This window comes from Patella vulgata, chromosome 6 (genome assembly GCF_932274485.2).
Source record: "Patella vulgata chromosome 6, xgPatVulg1.2, whole genome shotgun sequence".
Classification (NCBI taxonomy): Eukaryota; Metazoa; Mollusca; class Gastropoda; family Patellidae; genus Patella; species Patella vulgata.
This window is the reverse complement of record NC_065884.2, coordinates 70858472-70875240: the sequence shown is the minus strand read 5'-3', so window position 1 is coordinate 70875240 and position 16769 is coordinate 70858472. Positions and strand designations below refer to the sequence as shown.

The 16769-nt window shown below is 39.3% G+C and overlaps 1 long non-coding RNA gene across 1 annotated transcript in view; it reads left to right on the top strand.

Annotated features, from left to right (window-relative positions):
* The window catches only part of LOC126825541 (uncharacterized), a 64336-nt gene that overhangs the window by 46399 nt on the left and 1168 nt on the right, over nucleotides 1-16769 (top strand). Inside the window, exons 3-4 of the long non-coding RNA XR_007682038.1 lie at nucleotides 4372-4467; nucleotides 5879-6002. This is a non-coding gene — a long non-coding RNA (uncharacterized LOC126825541). The remainder of the gene's footprint in view (nucleotides 1-4371; nucleotides 4468-5878; nucleotides 6003-16769) is intronic.

Here is a 16769-nt window from a genome sequence, read left to right as displayed (position 1 = left end):
TAGCTAATTTTACAATTCATAAACTGTATCTTAATTCACATAAAAGTGATCTCGACAAATTGGCATCATAGTCAAGTGTTAGTATTAATACTTGGGATATTGTAATGATGCTGTGTTTATTTTATTCCAATATTTAATATTATAACAAGAAATTCTATATATCGATGTATAATCAGACATTATTCAGATGATGAGTATCGCAACCCACGCACCGACTGTTATTGTTTGAACTTTATGTTTTAATTAAGGAAATGTGAAATCTTTGATATATATATATACGTCTTACCCGTCTTACGTCTTTCAATTTTAAAGAGGTTGATTCATCTTTCAATTTCAAAGAGGTTGATATGTCTTTCAATTACATCTTTCAATTTTAAAGAGGTTGGTGCATCTTTCAATTACATCTTTCAATTTTAAAGAGATTGACACATCTTTCAATTTTAAAGCGGTTGATTCATCTCTCAATTTAAAAAAAGGTTCATAGATCTTTCAATTTTAAAGAGGTTGATACATCTCTCAATTTTAAAGAGATTGATACATCTTTCGACCCTTAACCGGTCGACGTCATTTTGACGTTATGACGTCAAGTGGTCGGGCTAAATAAAGGCTGACGTGAAATATTTTGTATGCCTATTTCAATCGACTATTGCCGAATAATTATAAGTGATAGACTCTTGACACCAATAAAAAAGTTGGGGATAAGTTGATCTATAATTTGCAAATCATTCTAAATCCTTTTCATCAATAATATCGTCTTCAGAATCGGTGTCATCGATATAAACCGATTCGGAATAATTCATAAGTATTTCAACCACTTCGAGCGTCTTTAACGTTCCCGACACCGTTAAATTACCTTTTTCGTCAAAAAAATGTTGAACAAAGACATGTTTTTCTCAATGCCCTTGACAAGACAAGTTCCTGTCTGACACGCATGCGTGGCCATATCAATTAAATACGAAACTAAATACTCAAATGCGGCTTATAAAAAAGGTTCTTGTTGTGGTCGACTTTAGTCGACCGTGACCGCTTAGCTGTATAACGTTGTGGTGACTATAGTTAAAGAGGTTCATACATCTTTCAATTTTAAAGAGATTAATACATATTTCAATTTTAAAGAGGATGACACATCTTTCAATATTAAAGAGATTCGATTTTAAAGAGGTTCATACATCTTCCAATTTTAAAGAGGTTCATAAATCTTTCAATTTTAAAGAGATTGATACATCTTTCAATTTTAAAGAGATTGATACATCTTTCAATTTTAAAGAGATTGATACATCTCTCAATTCCAAAGAGATTGATACATGATACATCTTTCAATTTTAAAGAGAATGATACATCTTTCAATTTTAAAGAGATTGATATATCTTTCAATTTTAAAGAGGATGATACATCTTTCAATTTTAAAGAGATTGACACATCTTTCAGTTTTAAAGAGATTGATACATCTTTTAATTTTAAAGAGGTTGATACATCTTCCAATTTAAAAGAGGTTGATACATCTCTCAATTTTAAAGAGGTACACACATCTTTCAATTTAAAAGAGGTTCATACATCTTTCAAGTTTAAAGTGGTTGATACATCTCTCAATTTTAAAGAGGTTCATACATATTTCAATTTTCAAGGGGTTGGTAGATCTTTCAATTTTCAAGAGGTTGATACATCTTTCAATTTTAAAGTGGTTCACCTTTCACTGCCGCATTATATATTTAATTATCTGTGATGAAGGAGGAGGAGGAGGGCGGGGCTAGCACCGGATAACCTATAGTCGTTCGGTTCCCATCTACACATTCGCGTGCACGTAAAAGAACCCTTGACTTTTGGAATTGGAAATAAGAGTAGGCTCTAGTGCCCCTGTCCAGGTAAAATTTCCCTCATAGTACACTGTATGGCGTATGGCTGTCTTCATTAACCCAGTAGAAACAGAGCAGTAGGTCATCAAAATTCATTTCCCAGGAATCGAACACACGGCCTCCAGGCTAGCGAGCCAGCGTCTTACCCACTTAGCCACCGTGACTCTCTATTTATATTAGAGATAAACACCCTCGTCCCTTGTTTAGTTTTCTCCATTTTTACTGGAACGAACGCATCGCCTCCTCTGGTGTCCTACCATCGCTCAAGACCCTACGTTCGCCCATTTTATTGAAATAAATCATATCTAAGCTCACGAAAATAACATTTGCGATGACGTATAAGCACCGTTCCGCCTGTATAAGGAGAAAGCCCAGATAACATTTAGTGGTGAAAGATATTTATAGCATTATGAAACTTTGTCACAAAATACGATTGCAGAATGGTTCTTTAAATGCGTTACGTAGCCTCGTCAGTGGTGTTAGCTGTCGCTAAGATCGCCATTCGTTACGTACCCCGTCAGCGGTGTCAGCTGTCGCTAAGATCGCCATTCGTTACCCAATCTGTAAGTTCCACAGATGAACAAATATAAAATAATGGGACTCTGTGAAACGAACCAGAATTAAAATTTTGAAGATATAATTCGTTCGCAGACCTGAACTGGATAAGGATAAGACATAGCATTGATATTAGACGAAAAAGCCATTATTTGTTAATTACCAATCACAATTGAGATAACTCTCTGTCTCTGTCTCTGTCTCTCTGTCTCTGTCTCTCTCTCTCTGTGACTCACAAATCGTACAAGGATTATTTTCTCCAATTTTGACGTTTCATTGACACACTTAAATTAACTTTTATGTATGGAGCCAGTTTTCAACGTGGGATGCGACCTTTAATATTACAAATATCCATAAATGTTTTCTTGTGGGAGCATCACTTATTTTCTTGACATTTATAAGTAAATTTGTTATAGCTTACTGCGATGTGAAGGTAAATTTGTTTTGTAATCCCGGGGGGTTTAACTAACTCAAGGATATTTGTTAAATAATATTTGATTAATCATATTTACAGCACGCTATCACTTTTGTAATATGTAGTTTTGTTTTTGTTTTGAAATGTAATATGTAACATTTGATTATATACTTTGCGGGTGGTCGCTTTCCCTGTCTCCGAGATCTGTTTCATATCAAAGAAGTTTCCAATTTGAGCTTTCATTATTCCATCAAGATTTTGTTAATGGGTGGTTGCTATTCAAAGAAATTAAATTGCCATGACAACGATTCAACATTTGTACCATTCGGGAGTTCCCGGTTATGGGGTGGGATGGTTATCACGTTCTGCACCAACTTGGCCAAAGATTCACCATTAGTACCATTCGGGAGTTACCGGTTACGGGATGGTATGGTTATCACGTTCTGCGCCAACTTGGCCAAAAAACAAGAGCATGTGTTTCCGCCCACTCTTGTCAAATCCCGGGAGGTTGGATGGCCGAATGGTTAGCATGTGCGCGCTGTATCATAAGGTCTGTCATTGAGTCAACTGGCGTGCTTTCGATTCCCCGGTTGTACGTGACAAGAGATAGGGTCGCCTGTCCAACCTCGTGGGTTTTTCTCCGGGTTCTCCGGTTTCCTCCCACTGCTAAATACCCCTACGGACAAGTGAATTATTGAAATAAAATTAACCCATATGTTAGTCCCGAAATGACCTAGTTTGTGTCGAGTGGACGTTAAACCCCATCTCTCTCTCAGCTGTCTAGTCGTTCGGATGGGATGAAACCCCGATTTCAAGTGTACACATTGACTTGCACGTAAAAGATCCCTTGACAGTTGGAATTCGATATAAGAGTAGGCCGTGGTGCCGCTGTCCGGGGAAAATTTCCCCTCATAGCACACTGTATGGCGTATGCCCGTCTTCATTAACCCAGTTCGGAGCAGAACAGTAGGACGTTAAACCCCAATTCTTTTCATGTGCACGCCAACGTGTACACGAATCTCGGTTTTCCGTCCTTTCGGAACGATAAGACGTTTCGTCCTTGGTAGACCCTCCGTCGTACAGCACCGTGGCCCACTTTGGAGCATGATGTGATATTGTTATTGAATTATTTCATATATATATATATATATATGTATCTGTTTTATCAATCTGGTTAAAACACAGATCCTATTTCGTTTCGTTTTTATAGTTCAAAATTTCGTTTTACTTGACTTTATTACACTAGGATCTGGAAGAGTTGTTATATTACCGGCTTTTTGGTTGAAGTGAGGGATAAACCAATGAAACGGTTTGTTACGGTTACTTCTTGGTGTGCCATGCACGGAACTGTGGGTAGACTACTAGAAACGTCAACGCTGATAGTTTAATCAATGCCTGGCGTCATAGGGTCAAACGCCGCTCGTGCTTCCCCTGACACGACCTTCGAGTACAACTTGTCAAATGTAGTGTGGGCCATTGAAAGTATAAAAAACGAAACGAAATATAGATGTGTATTTTAATCCGATTGCTGTTTTGTTATTTTCACAGGAAGTTTGTGTTCGCTCCAAAATGCCGTGGTGTAGCTGCTAAAAGAGACAATCAAATAAACTATCCACAAATTTCCAGTCACAGATCCTCAAAATCGTAAGTTGGTTCTCAATTGTTTATTTTTTGTTCATTTCGTCATTTCCTCTACAGTCGATACTTCCAGGCTCTTCTGCAATCTGTTTTACAGAATATTACGAAAGTCTCATTGGCTCAATGGCGCGTGCATTGTTTACATATGACGTTACTGATTCGAGCAGAATGGCGCCTTTTACTCATTTTAATACCCATTTACACTAAAATAGGAAATCATTTTTGCCTACAAATACTTCAAACGTCTTTATTTATTTTTTCTAATACATAAAAAAAACGTTTTTTAATATTTGTGTCTCATTAAGTCGCATCGTTGTCATCCTTATCAGTGATTGTCGCAGCCTAGTGAATATTCACTGCGGACCAGTGTGGCTCTTCTGGGGTTCTTAAGTGACGCGGTGTGCGCGCACAGTCCCAAGCATCAAGCACACTGATTAAGGTCACTGTCGACGGCAAGCACAGCTTGGCAAATTATTTAGATCTGTATCTATGCTTCACCATATTTGACTTGGTAATTCATCATTTTGCAAACACGTCTTTTCAGTTTTTCTCTTTTCCTTAGTCTGATAGGGAGCCCCAGTACCCCAGTGAGTAAGACGCTGGCTCGCTAACCAAGAGGCCTCGACCTCGCTCCCAGATGTTGGCCCAGTGAGTTCATCTGGATTTTCGGGTGTAGTTCCCCTGGCAAGAGACAGCTGTCTAGTCATTTGGATAGGACGAAGAACTGAGGTCCCGCGTACACACTGGCGTACGTGTAAAATAACCCCTGACGCTTGGAATTTGATATAAGAGTAGGGCGTAGCGCCACTGTCTTGGCAAAATTCCCTCATAGCACACTGTATGGCGTATGCCCGTCTTCATTAGCCCAGTATAGGAGCAGAACAGTAGGAGGTTTAACCCCATTTCATTTCATTTCAATCCGTCCGTATTTACCTTCTAGGGGGGTTGGATGGCCGAATGGTTAGCACGTGCGCGCGCGCTCTATATCATAAGGTCTGTCATTGAGTCAACTGGCGTGGTTTCGATTCCCCGGTTGTACGTGACAAGAGGTAGGGTCGCCTGTCCAACCTCGTGGGTTTTCTCCGGGTCCTCCGGTTTTTCCCCCCTGCTAAAAAACCCTACGCGCAAGTGAATTATTGAAATAAAATTGAACATATGTTAGTCCCGAAACGACCTAGTTTGTGTCGAGTGCACGTTAAAGCCCATTACCCCCTCTCTCTCTCTCTCCCTTCCCACTCCCCCCCCCTCTCTTTCTCTCTCTATTCCACTCTCTATTCTGGAGTGGATAAAATAAAATATCTTTGACGGTAAAACCAAGAAATAACAAACTAGAGTCTGACACGTGATTTCAAATTTACACAAATAAATTCAATTACTTATTGCACGAACATCTAATTTAGTTACCATTATTTTACAGAGTGCCTATTTTAGACGATGAGTGGGACACAGATGAAGAAGATACCCTGGATTTTTTGAAAGGTTTGAAATTCCTGATCACAAGAATAAATGATAAAGATGTGGAACAACCAACATATTCCTCGGTAAGTTCCATAAGTGGATGAATGAATGAATGAATGAATAACGTTTTGTAGTCAAAAGTGTTTCTGTATTGCCGCACCATTTCCCATTATATAATATATAGCTCTAAATAGTCTATTATATCGCAATTGTTTATAAATAGTCTATTATATCGCAATAGTTTATAAATAGTCTATTATATCGCAATAGTTTAGAACTTTAAATATTATATTATATCGCAATAGTTTATAGTAGTATATAATTCCAGTGGTGGCCGTGGGGTATTTGGGTAGAGGGGTGGGGGCGGCGGGGGCCGGAGGGCACTGTGTGGGTGCTCCGAGAAAATTTTATAAATGTCCGAGTGTCAATGGTGATTTGTGGCGCATTTGTGGACTCGAATAGAACATCCAAATTTACCAAATACATCACGCCAAGGTGTAGGGTGGGTGTGGGTGTGGGGGCTCACACCTGGATCCGTCACTGTATATTTCTCTATAATATATCATATATTGAGATCAGTCGTAGCAATCGTGTTGATCGTATAGAAACGTATCCGAACGTATCTGCACGTACACCAGATCGTGGACTCAATAGGGACAAGCCTGTTGTAAAGCATCGCACGACAGTGAAAACCTAGCATTAGCAACGCAAAATGCAACCAGCATCTGTTCCACGTTGGGCAACAGTTCATGAGGTCGAGCTTGATTCGTTTTGACATGGAATAATTAGTAAACATGTCGACTTCCGCTTAATTGATTAAAATAAAAAATTAACAGAATGGATTTTGCCTTAAGCAAAAAGCAATAAAACATTCCACCTATTCCTAAATAAAACTTAATCGAATGAGTCTTACCCCATAGCAAAGCGAAAAAAACCAAAAAAAACATCGGGTTATGCTAATTCGACAAAATATTTTCACCAACACTGCGGACATTGCAGTTAGTAATAAATGATAAGGCCAGCTCAAGTTTGCGTCATAGGTCACGAGATGTAAACAGGGCTAGCGCTAATCCCAACCATATCCCTGGATCTAGAACGAATGCTTACCCGAACCCCAACTTACAATCTCGCCAACAATCACGTGCTCTAACCTTATTTACATCTCAGCGACCTTGACAAAAATTGAACTGGCCAGTTATCTCAATTGTGATTAGGTAACATGAAATGAATTTTTTGTCTCATATCAATGGCTATGTTACTACATATATTCTTATCCAGTTCTAGTCTCCGAACTAATTATATCTTCAGAATTTTCATTCATTGGACAGGCGACCCTACTCCTTTTCACGTACAACCGGGAAATCGAAACCACCCCAGTTGACTCATTGATACAGCACGCACGAGCTAACCATTCGATCATCCATCCCCGTTGTTGTTATTGGACTAACCAATAATATAATAATAATAATATAATTTAATACATTTATAAAGCGCACACGTTCCAGCTAGTATAGCTGCTCAGTGGTTTTACATCAAGATAAATACTTTAAAAATACATTTTAAATTTGAAATATATTAAATTTATAATTATTTTAAAAAACATATACGATTTAAACAATTATTTAAAAAAAAACAAACAAGGCTTAAAATTACTCAAAATTTAAAATATATATATGTTTTAAAAGTTAATTAGCAAATACGAATAAAATCATTACATGAATAAAGCAATTTAAACACTATTTACACACTATTTAAAAGCATGATTAAAAAGTTCAGTTTTAAGGTTTTTCTTAAATACTGCATAGTTTGAGCTGGATTTGGTTTGTTGGGAAAGTTTGTTCCACAGCATCTGGGCAGAAAATGAGAAGGCTCTTTGTCCAAATAGAGTAGTGACTTTTGGAATTTCCAAAAGATTTTGATCACTTGATCGTAAAGATCTTGATGGCCTGTAAGGTTGAATTAGGTCTTTAAGATATCTTGGAGCATTGTCACAGTTTAAACAAAAGTATGTCAATGATAATATTTTAAACTCAATACGGAATGGGATTGGAAGCCAATGTAAGACTTTGAGCACTGGTGTTATATGTATACTCCTGTTAGTCCGGGACACTATTCGGGCAGCTTTATTTTGAATTAGCTGTAACGGTTGGATATATGAAGAAGGAAGGCCAGAAAGCAACGAATTACAGTAGTCTAATTTTGAGGTGATAAAGGCATTTACAAGTAATTTAGTTGTGTCATAATCAATGAAGGACCTAATTTTGCCAATATTATACAGTTGATAATAGCAGGATTTGCACATTGCAGTTATTTGTGTTTTCATTGACATCTTTGAGTCGAATATAACCCCCAAGTTCTTTACAGTATCAACACATGTGATTGAACTATTACCAACACGTACTGCATTGGTTTTTAAATTGTGTTTACTAAAGCGGTTTGAAAATCTTATAACTTCGGTCTTGTCGTCATTCAGTTTTAATGGATTGGTTTTCATCCAGGCTTTAATATCTAAAATACATTGTTCTAGAATAGTAAGTGTGCAACAGACTCGGTTATAAACTTATAAACGTCCTACTGTTCTGCTCCTAAACTGGGCTAATGAAGACGGGCATACGCCATACAGTGTGCTATGAGGGAAATTTTGCCCGGGCAGCGGCGCTACGGCCTACTCTTATATCGAATTCCAACTGCCAAGGGATCTTTTACGTGCACGCCAATGTGTATACGGGACCTCAGTTTTTCCGTCCCATCCGAACGACTAGACAACTGTCCTTGTCAGGCCCTCCGTCCTGCATCACTGACAAGGGGAAATCACGCCGGAAAATCTGGATGAACTTTCTAAGTCAATGTAGGGATCGAAGAAAAAGAAAAGAAATGAAATGAAATGGGGTTTAACGTTCGACTGTTCTGCTCCGACTAGGCTAATTAAGACGGTCATACGCCTTTTTTCCCGGACAGCTGCGCTACGGCCTACTCTATTTTCGAATTCGAACTGTCAAGGTTTCTGTAATGTGCACGCTAATGTGTACACGGGACCTCGGTTTTTGTCCCATCCTACATTTACTGACAAGGGGGAACCACACCGGAAAATCCCAATGAACTTTCGCTGCCAACACCAGGATCGAACACGGGAACTCCGGGTTAGCGAGCCAACGTCCTACTCACTGAGCCACCGTGGCCCCCTACACGATTAGAACACAGCACCGGATCTTTTACGTGCACACCAATGCAGGGATGGAACACGCGACCTCCTGGTTAGTGAGTGAACATTCTCTGCCAATAGCGGCATCGAACACGCGAACTCCAGATTAGCGAGCCACCGCCCTACTCACTGAACCACCACGAAAAAGATAAGTTACATAATATGGATTTATTGAATAGTCCTGACATCTCGTTGTTTGCAATTAGAAAAAATCCATATCGTGACGAAGACAGGTCTGAAGACAGGAAGAAATAGAAAAAACCCAATGGCGTTAGAATATGAAATTTATGTAGTTATAAGGCTATTTAACTCGATTTAACCGAATGAATATTCCAGTTGTAAATTTAGTGATTTTTTTTTACACGTCGCTAAGTTAGTTTCTGGTCAAGTTTTTGCGTGTTTTGTACGGCATGTGATTCAATTATCACTGTAATGGAAACACTGTTTCCGCCACATGATAATTCAATAGAAAGCAATAGTAACCCGATGTGTGAGAAATGAAGAAACTTTCAACCCAGACAATGATAGAGGGAGTCACGATAATTGACTACCATGCAGTTATAAACACTATTGTTGCCTATTATAAACAGTGGCGTGGGGGCGGGGCGGGGGGAGTGGCCTAGTGCTTCGACCTCCAGCTTGCCTGGTCCTTGTTTCGATCCCTGATGTGAGCGTATGTGGCTTGGATATCCAAACCACAGGAAAGTTGAAAATAAGATTTGTCTGCGATATCACCTTCGTTGAAAGCAGTCGTTAAACACTAAGAAAAACAACGGGGGGGGGGGGAGGTAGTGGTATATAGTGTCGCGCTTCGACCTCTAGCTGGCCTATCACCTCTGGCTGGCGGCTGTGGTTTTTATCCGTCATGTAAAAGTATGTGGCTTGGGGTTAGGGGCGCCTTCTCAATAATCTCGTGGGTAGACTCCTCCCACAGGAAAGACCCCTACACGTGCGCTAAGATAATAAATAGGAAAATACGACAGCTTGTCTCGAGTACAGGTTAGCTTGCACGTAAAAGAACCCTGGAAATTTGGAATTCGAAATATAGGCCGTTTGTCCGTCATCATGTACCGGAGTATGACGGATGTGAATTCTATGGATCCACCCTTTCTCTATCGCCGCACCACGTCTCTAGAACAATCTGCCGCCTAGAATCCGCACAATAGACACATTAGCATCTTTTTATAGCTTTTTGTTTTTTTATTTTTGTTCTATATTTGTGTTAATTCTGTAAAGTCCGGTGATATGTGTACGTGACTGACTGTAAACAATAAATTATTGTTATTATTATTAAATTATTATTATTATTATCATCAGTCGGGGCAGACAAGTAGGACGTTAAACTCCATTTCATTTAATTGGACATTGGATATTTGGGGCTTAGCCTCGCTTCCCCATATTTTAATTGAATCATTAAATGGTTGTACCGTACTAATCTAGTTCAAATCTCGAGTATCCGATGGCATCTAGAGTTGATTATGGTCTTGACATGTTAATAAAGAGAGAGAGAGAGAGAGAGAGAGAGAGAGAGAGAAAGAGAAATGAAATGAAATGAAATGGGGTTTAACGTCCTACTGTTCTACTCCTAACCTGGGCTAATGAGGACGGGAGGGGGGAGAGGGGGGTGTTAACGTCCACTCTACACAAACTAGGTCAGTTCGGGACTAACATATGGTTCAATTTTATTTCAATAATTCGCTTGCGCGTAGGGGTCTTTAGCAGTGGGAGGAAACCGGGGGACCCGAAGAAAACCCACGAGGCTGGACAGGCGAACCTACTCCTTGCCACGTACAACCGGAACCGGGGAATCGACACCACGCCAGTTAAATCAATGACAGACGCGCTAACCATTCGCATACGTCATACAGTGTGTTATGAGGGACATTTTGCCCGGTCAGCGGCACTATAGCCTACATAGGAATCCAACTGCCCAGGGATATTTTACGTGTATGTCTATGTATGCGCTGGACCTCGGTTATTGTCCCACCCCAACGACTAGACAGCTCTCCTTGTCGTGCCCTCCTTCCTGTACCACTGACAAGGGGGGGGGGGGGAACCACGTCGGAAAATCCCGATGAACATTTTCGGCCAATGCTGGGATCGAACATCCGACCTCCAGACTAGTTAGCCAGCGTCTTACACACTTAGCAACCGTGGCTCCGAATTTAAAAGAACATCGTATTATATGTTTATAAGATGGCGAATTGTAATTAAGATAGATCGGACGATGTTTTAGTAATCTATTTAATTGTAAGTTACTGTAATATTTAATAACCGGTGACTACCGGGTGGTGTTTGTCTGGATGTCAGGCGTCAGCACTATGATAGAAGAGGGTCCACTTTGACATTTGAATTAACATTTCATTAAAATAACCGATTGTTTTCGTTTGAGCTTTTGTGATCAAAGATATCGTATATTGTCCACTCTAAAACCATAAACTTTGACTCTCCGCCATTCTCTTACGAAGCCAACATCACGGGGCCAGCATCACGGGGCCAACATCACGGAGCTAAAATCCTCTAAAAGAGTGAATAAAGAATTCTGGATTTGCATACACATCAATCAAGCACCTCCTTATAAAAGACACAGACCAATTCGTCACATATTGTTCACTATTCAAAAGCCTTGCATTCTGGACCACTTGGCCTCAGCTCACTTGTGGAATGCACTACCACTTCATATAAAAGAATAAAAGTCTGTCTGCATTTTCAAAACAAGGTTCATACAACATTAGAGATGAAATGGAACCAAAATGTAGAACTTTGCACGAGCATTTAGAACTCCTAATACGAATATTGTAAAAGCTAAAGTTCTCTGGTTATAAATCTTAAATGAAACAAACACTGTATTAGATGTATAGCAAGTTTATGAGGAGTCTACTAGATGTCTTCCTTTTATAGTTAGATTATGCATTCCTAGTTTATAGCAGCCAATTTAGTTAAATTAAAGTTTATTCTTTGTAACTAAAGACGCAGCCCTCACAATACTTGCTAATACCCCAATACAGCTTATACCATAATTCATCTAATTAAGGTAGCGTTTAGAATAATCTTTAAAACAACAAGAAGGATTATAAGGTTTAAAATATACAATAAAATACTAACTACTACAGTATTTATTGGGCTATATAAATTTGAATGTTATGTTATATTATATTATGGACCGAACTCCGAATGAGCTGTAACGAAACGACATGCGTTTCTAATGCAGTTACGTAACTTCATTAACATTGAATTAAGGATACATTATGTAAGATTTAGATACAGAGGTAGCCATTCTTGCTCTAATAGTTCGAAAATAGAAAATGTAAAATGAATAATTTGAAAATTTCAATCAAATTACGAGCGAAGATATTAGCCTTTAAAGGTTTGACAAGACGTGTGCAATAATTTCAACCACCGTACTGGATGTTCGAAGCTAAGTCTCGCTGCTCCATTTTAAGATTAAATCAAAATATGGCTGAACCGTTCTATTCTATTTAATATCGGAGAAATTCGATGCCATCGAGTGTTGATTATGGCCTGGATCAGTTAATTAATGTCTACATTAATAATTTAGAAAACATTTCAGGCCTAAAGAAAGAACTGCAATAGGCAGATTAAGCTCTTGCATAATGTATGTTTAAGTGACTCATTCATTAGCCTAGAATCAAATCATAGGTGGTCGAGTGGCCGAACGTATGCGCTTTTGATAATACGGTCTGTCATTGAGTCAGGTGGTACGGTTTCGATCCACTTTTCCTCCTACTGCTACACCTGAACGCAAATGAAATATTGAAATAAAATTTACCGTTAGTCCCGAGAGAGAGTGAAAAATTATATATTGATAAAATGGGGTTTAACGTCCACTCGTCACAAACTCGTCACAAAATATTTCAACAATTCTCTTGCACGTAGGGATCATTGGCAGTGACGTAGGGATCATTGGCAGTGACGTAGGGATCATTGGCAGTGACGTAGGGATCATTGGCAGTGGGAGGAAGCCGGAGAACCCAGATAAAACCACCTTATCACATTCAATGACAGACCTTGTCATTTCATCCGCACGCGTTAAGCCACTAGACCATCCAACCCCACAGCCCCGAAATACCATAGTTTGTGTTGAAATGAAATGAAATGGGGTTTAACGTCCTACTGTTCTGCTCCTATACTGGGCTTATGAAGACGGGCATACGCCATACAGTGTGCTATGAGGGAAATTTTGTCTGGACAGCGGCACTATCGCCTACTCTTATATCGAATTCCAACTGCCAGGGGATCTTTTACGTGCATTCCAATATATACACGGGACCTCGGTTTTTCGTCTCATCCGAAGGACTAGACAGCTGTCCTTGTCAGGCCCTCCGTCCTGCATCACTGACAAGGGGGAACCACACCGGAAAATCTGGACGTTTGTGTTGAGTGGGTATTAATCTACAGTTCTCTCTCAGACTGAAGTCCCCAATTCTGGTGGCGAATGATTCGGACGATATATAATATTATGCTTTACCTAATATGCACATAAATTGATTATTTAACATCTTGCAACTAAGCAAACAAAACCAAAATATCAACAGGAAATACATGAAATGACATGAAATGAATTGTCGCGAGTAATTTAAGACTCTCCTTATTTATAGAATAATTTTTCACCTAGGATATTAAAGATGCATCATGAAATGAAATGAAATGGCGTTTAACGTCCTACTGTTCTACTCCGAACAGGGCAAATGAAGACGGACATACGCCATACAGTGTGCTATGAGGGAAATGTTTGCCCAGACAGCGACGCTACAGCCTCTCTTAAATCGCATTTCAACTGCCAAGGGATCTTTTACGCGCATGCCAATGTGTACACGGGACCTCGGTTGTTCGTCCCATCCGAACGACTAGACAGCTGTCTTTGTCAGGCCCTCCATCCTGCATCACTGACAAGGGGGAAACGACGCCGGAAAATCTGAATGAACTTTCTCGGCCAATGCAGGGATCGAACACCCGACCACCAGGCTAGCGAGCCAGCGTCTTACCCACTTAGCCACGTGATCCCCCGACTGGGCTAATAAAGACGGGCATACGCCATACAGTGTGCTATGAGGGAAATTGTGCCCAGACAGCGGCACTACAGCCTCTCTTAAATCGCATTTCACTGCCAAAGGATCTTTTACGCGCATACCAATGTGTACACGTGGCCTCGGTTTTTCGTTCCATCCAAAAGACTAGACCACTTATAAGGGAGACCACGTCAGACAATCCCGATTAACTTTCTCAACCAACACCGGAAGCGAACTTGCGACCTTCAGACTAGCGAGCCAGCGTTTTATTGACTTAGCCACCGTAGCTCCAAAACAAAACAGTAGTTAATATCCCGGTTTGGTTTCAATCGATTTACAAAGAGGCCTGCCGAAAAATTTTATAGATGGCAATGGTTTTGTCTGCAGAGGATATAGTCATTATCGTCCAGACAAATAGTCTCTATCGACCAGACAAATAGTCTACGTTAAAGACTATAATGTTCTGGGTGACCGAGACTACAGAGGATAGCGAATGTTCCGAAAATTTCAAGCCGTCATATACTTGTAAATACTTGAAAGGAATTTAAAAATTTAAAGATTCAACTTTCATATTATAGCATTTCGCAACAGATGTCGTATATTGCGAAATTTCAATGCATCACATTTTGGCAAATACATACTGAGCGGAATGTTTCCACTTTCGCAACTTGTATCTTGCACGGAACTCAAAATCCCTTAAATAGCTGTCAGCGACTATATGGCAAAATGTCAAAAAGGGAATCCATTTTCATATACTGATTTGTCAAACTTTGCTCTAAAATAGATACGGATCAATAGATTGTGGCGTATTACGCATCAATTAAAAACTGTTACACAATATGGACTCTATGTGCACTTGCATACCTGATGTCTTTTTTTTAATCTTAAACTACAACACATCGTGGAGGCAATTCTCCCCGGGGCTAGAATATTTCACTATTAAAAATAAAAAAAACACCTTGTAAAACAGTTGATATAAGCCTTGAGCAGTAATTATAGCATCTTATTGTAGCAATTATTGATTCTTGTTTGATCTTAAATGCGGCTTATATCAACTTTATCGACTACTCTACCGCATTGTTTGTTATTCCCCTTTACTAACTCTTCTGTAAGTGAGATAAATAAGGCGATCAGTCATTTTCAGCCAATAATTACCGTGTTAAGATCCATCACATATAACCTACTGTCAACATCAACAGCGAATAAATATTTTTATTAATATGGTTTATCGTTGACTACGTGATGAGTATGGTTGTATCGCTATGGTGTCAATTTACTTTGGGTTGCTCTAATTTGCAATACACGATCAATCCTCCTTATAGATTTTTTTTTTGTCCGTGGGTAGGCCTATGTGTGCAGATCAAGATGGCTTACCGCTGATGCCCTTGAATGCAATGGCGCCAAGAATAATGTTTAATTATAGATTGTTTTTGTCCGTGGGTAGGCCTATGTGTGCAGATCAAGATGGCTTACCGCTGATGCCCTTCAATGCAATGGCGCCAAGAATAACGTTTAATTATAGATTTTTTTGTCCGTGCGTAAGCCTATGCGCAGATCACCATGGCTTACCGCTGATACCCTTCAATGCAATGGCGTCAAGTATAATGTTTAATTATTACACGCGATTTGCGTGCCATCTAAGTTATAGTTACACGTTCACTGGCATACTAAACTAACGCTGTCGTCTACAATTAGATGCGCTCGAGAACAGACACTAAGCTAATTGACAAACATTTTAAGTTCTAAATCGATGATTAAAGTCAAAACACTAAAAATATTTCGAGAATTTTTTAATTATATGTTCTACTTTCATTTATTAAGAGTTTAACGTCCACTCGACATAAACCAGGTCATTTCGGGACTAACATATGGTTCACTTTTTTTTCAATAATACGCGTGCGCGTAGGGGTCTCTAGCAGTGGGGGGAAACCGGAGAAGCCGGAGAAAACCCAAGAGACTGGACAGGCGACCCTACTCCTTGTCACGTACAATAGGGGAATCGAAACCACGCAAGTTGACTCAAAAACAGACCTTATGTCACAACTCTCACGCGCTAACCATTTGGCCGTCCAACCCCCCTTTTCACTGGTTGTACGTGGAAAGATTATTTAGAGGCGAGAATTAACATAGGCCTAACATTGAAAGTGATTGAAAGATCAGTGGTTGAAAAGTGATTTGAAACTGAGTGAAATTCCATTGCTACCCAAAATAACTTGAACATGATCTCTTAAACTAATCCGAGTTGTCAGCTCATTAAATATCCTCACGCGACAGAATGTAGTTCCAGTTCGTAGAACTGTCAAAATATTGTGAAATTATCTGGATATTCGGGGCTAATTGTAAGATTAAATATATTTTGTGATGATAGAGTCGGGCTTAATTTTGACTTATTATGAAATAAAGGCTTATAAATAGATTGTTTTACTAACAATTGGCGGTTTAATCTTGTCATTATTACAAGAGTTTGTTAGACGTATTAAGATTAGTATAGATCCTGTTCTGGATTTGAAACGTGACGGGGTAAATATGACTGTAATTGATAAAACATGTCCCGCGTGCTTTCATCGTGTCATATTGATATCAGAGCTTAAGTCTAATCTCATCTTCCGCCATTATAT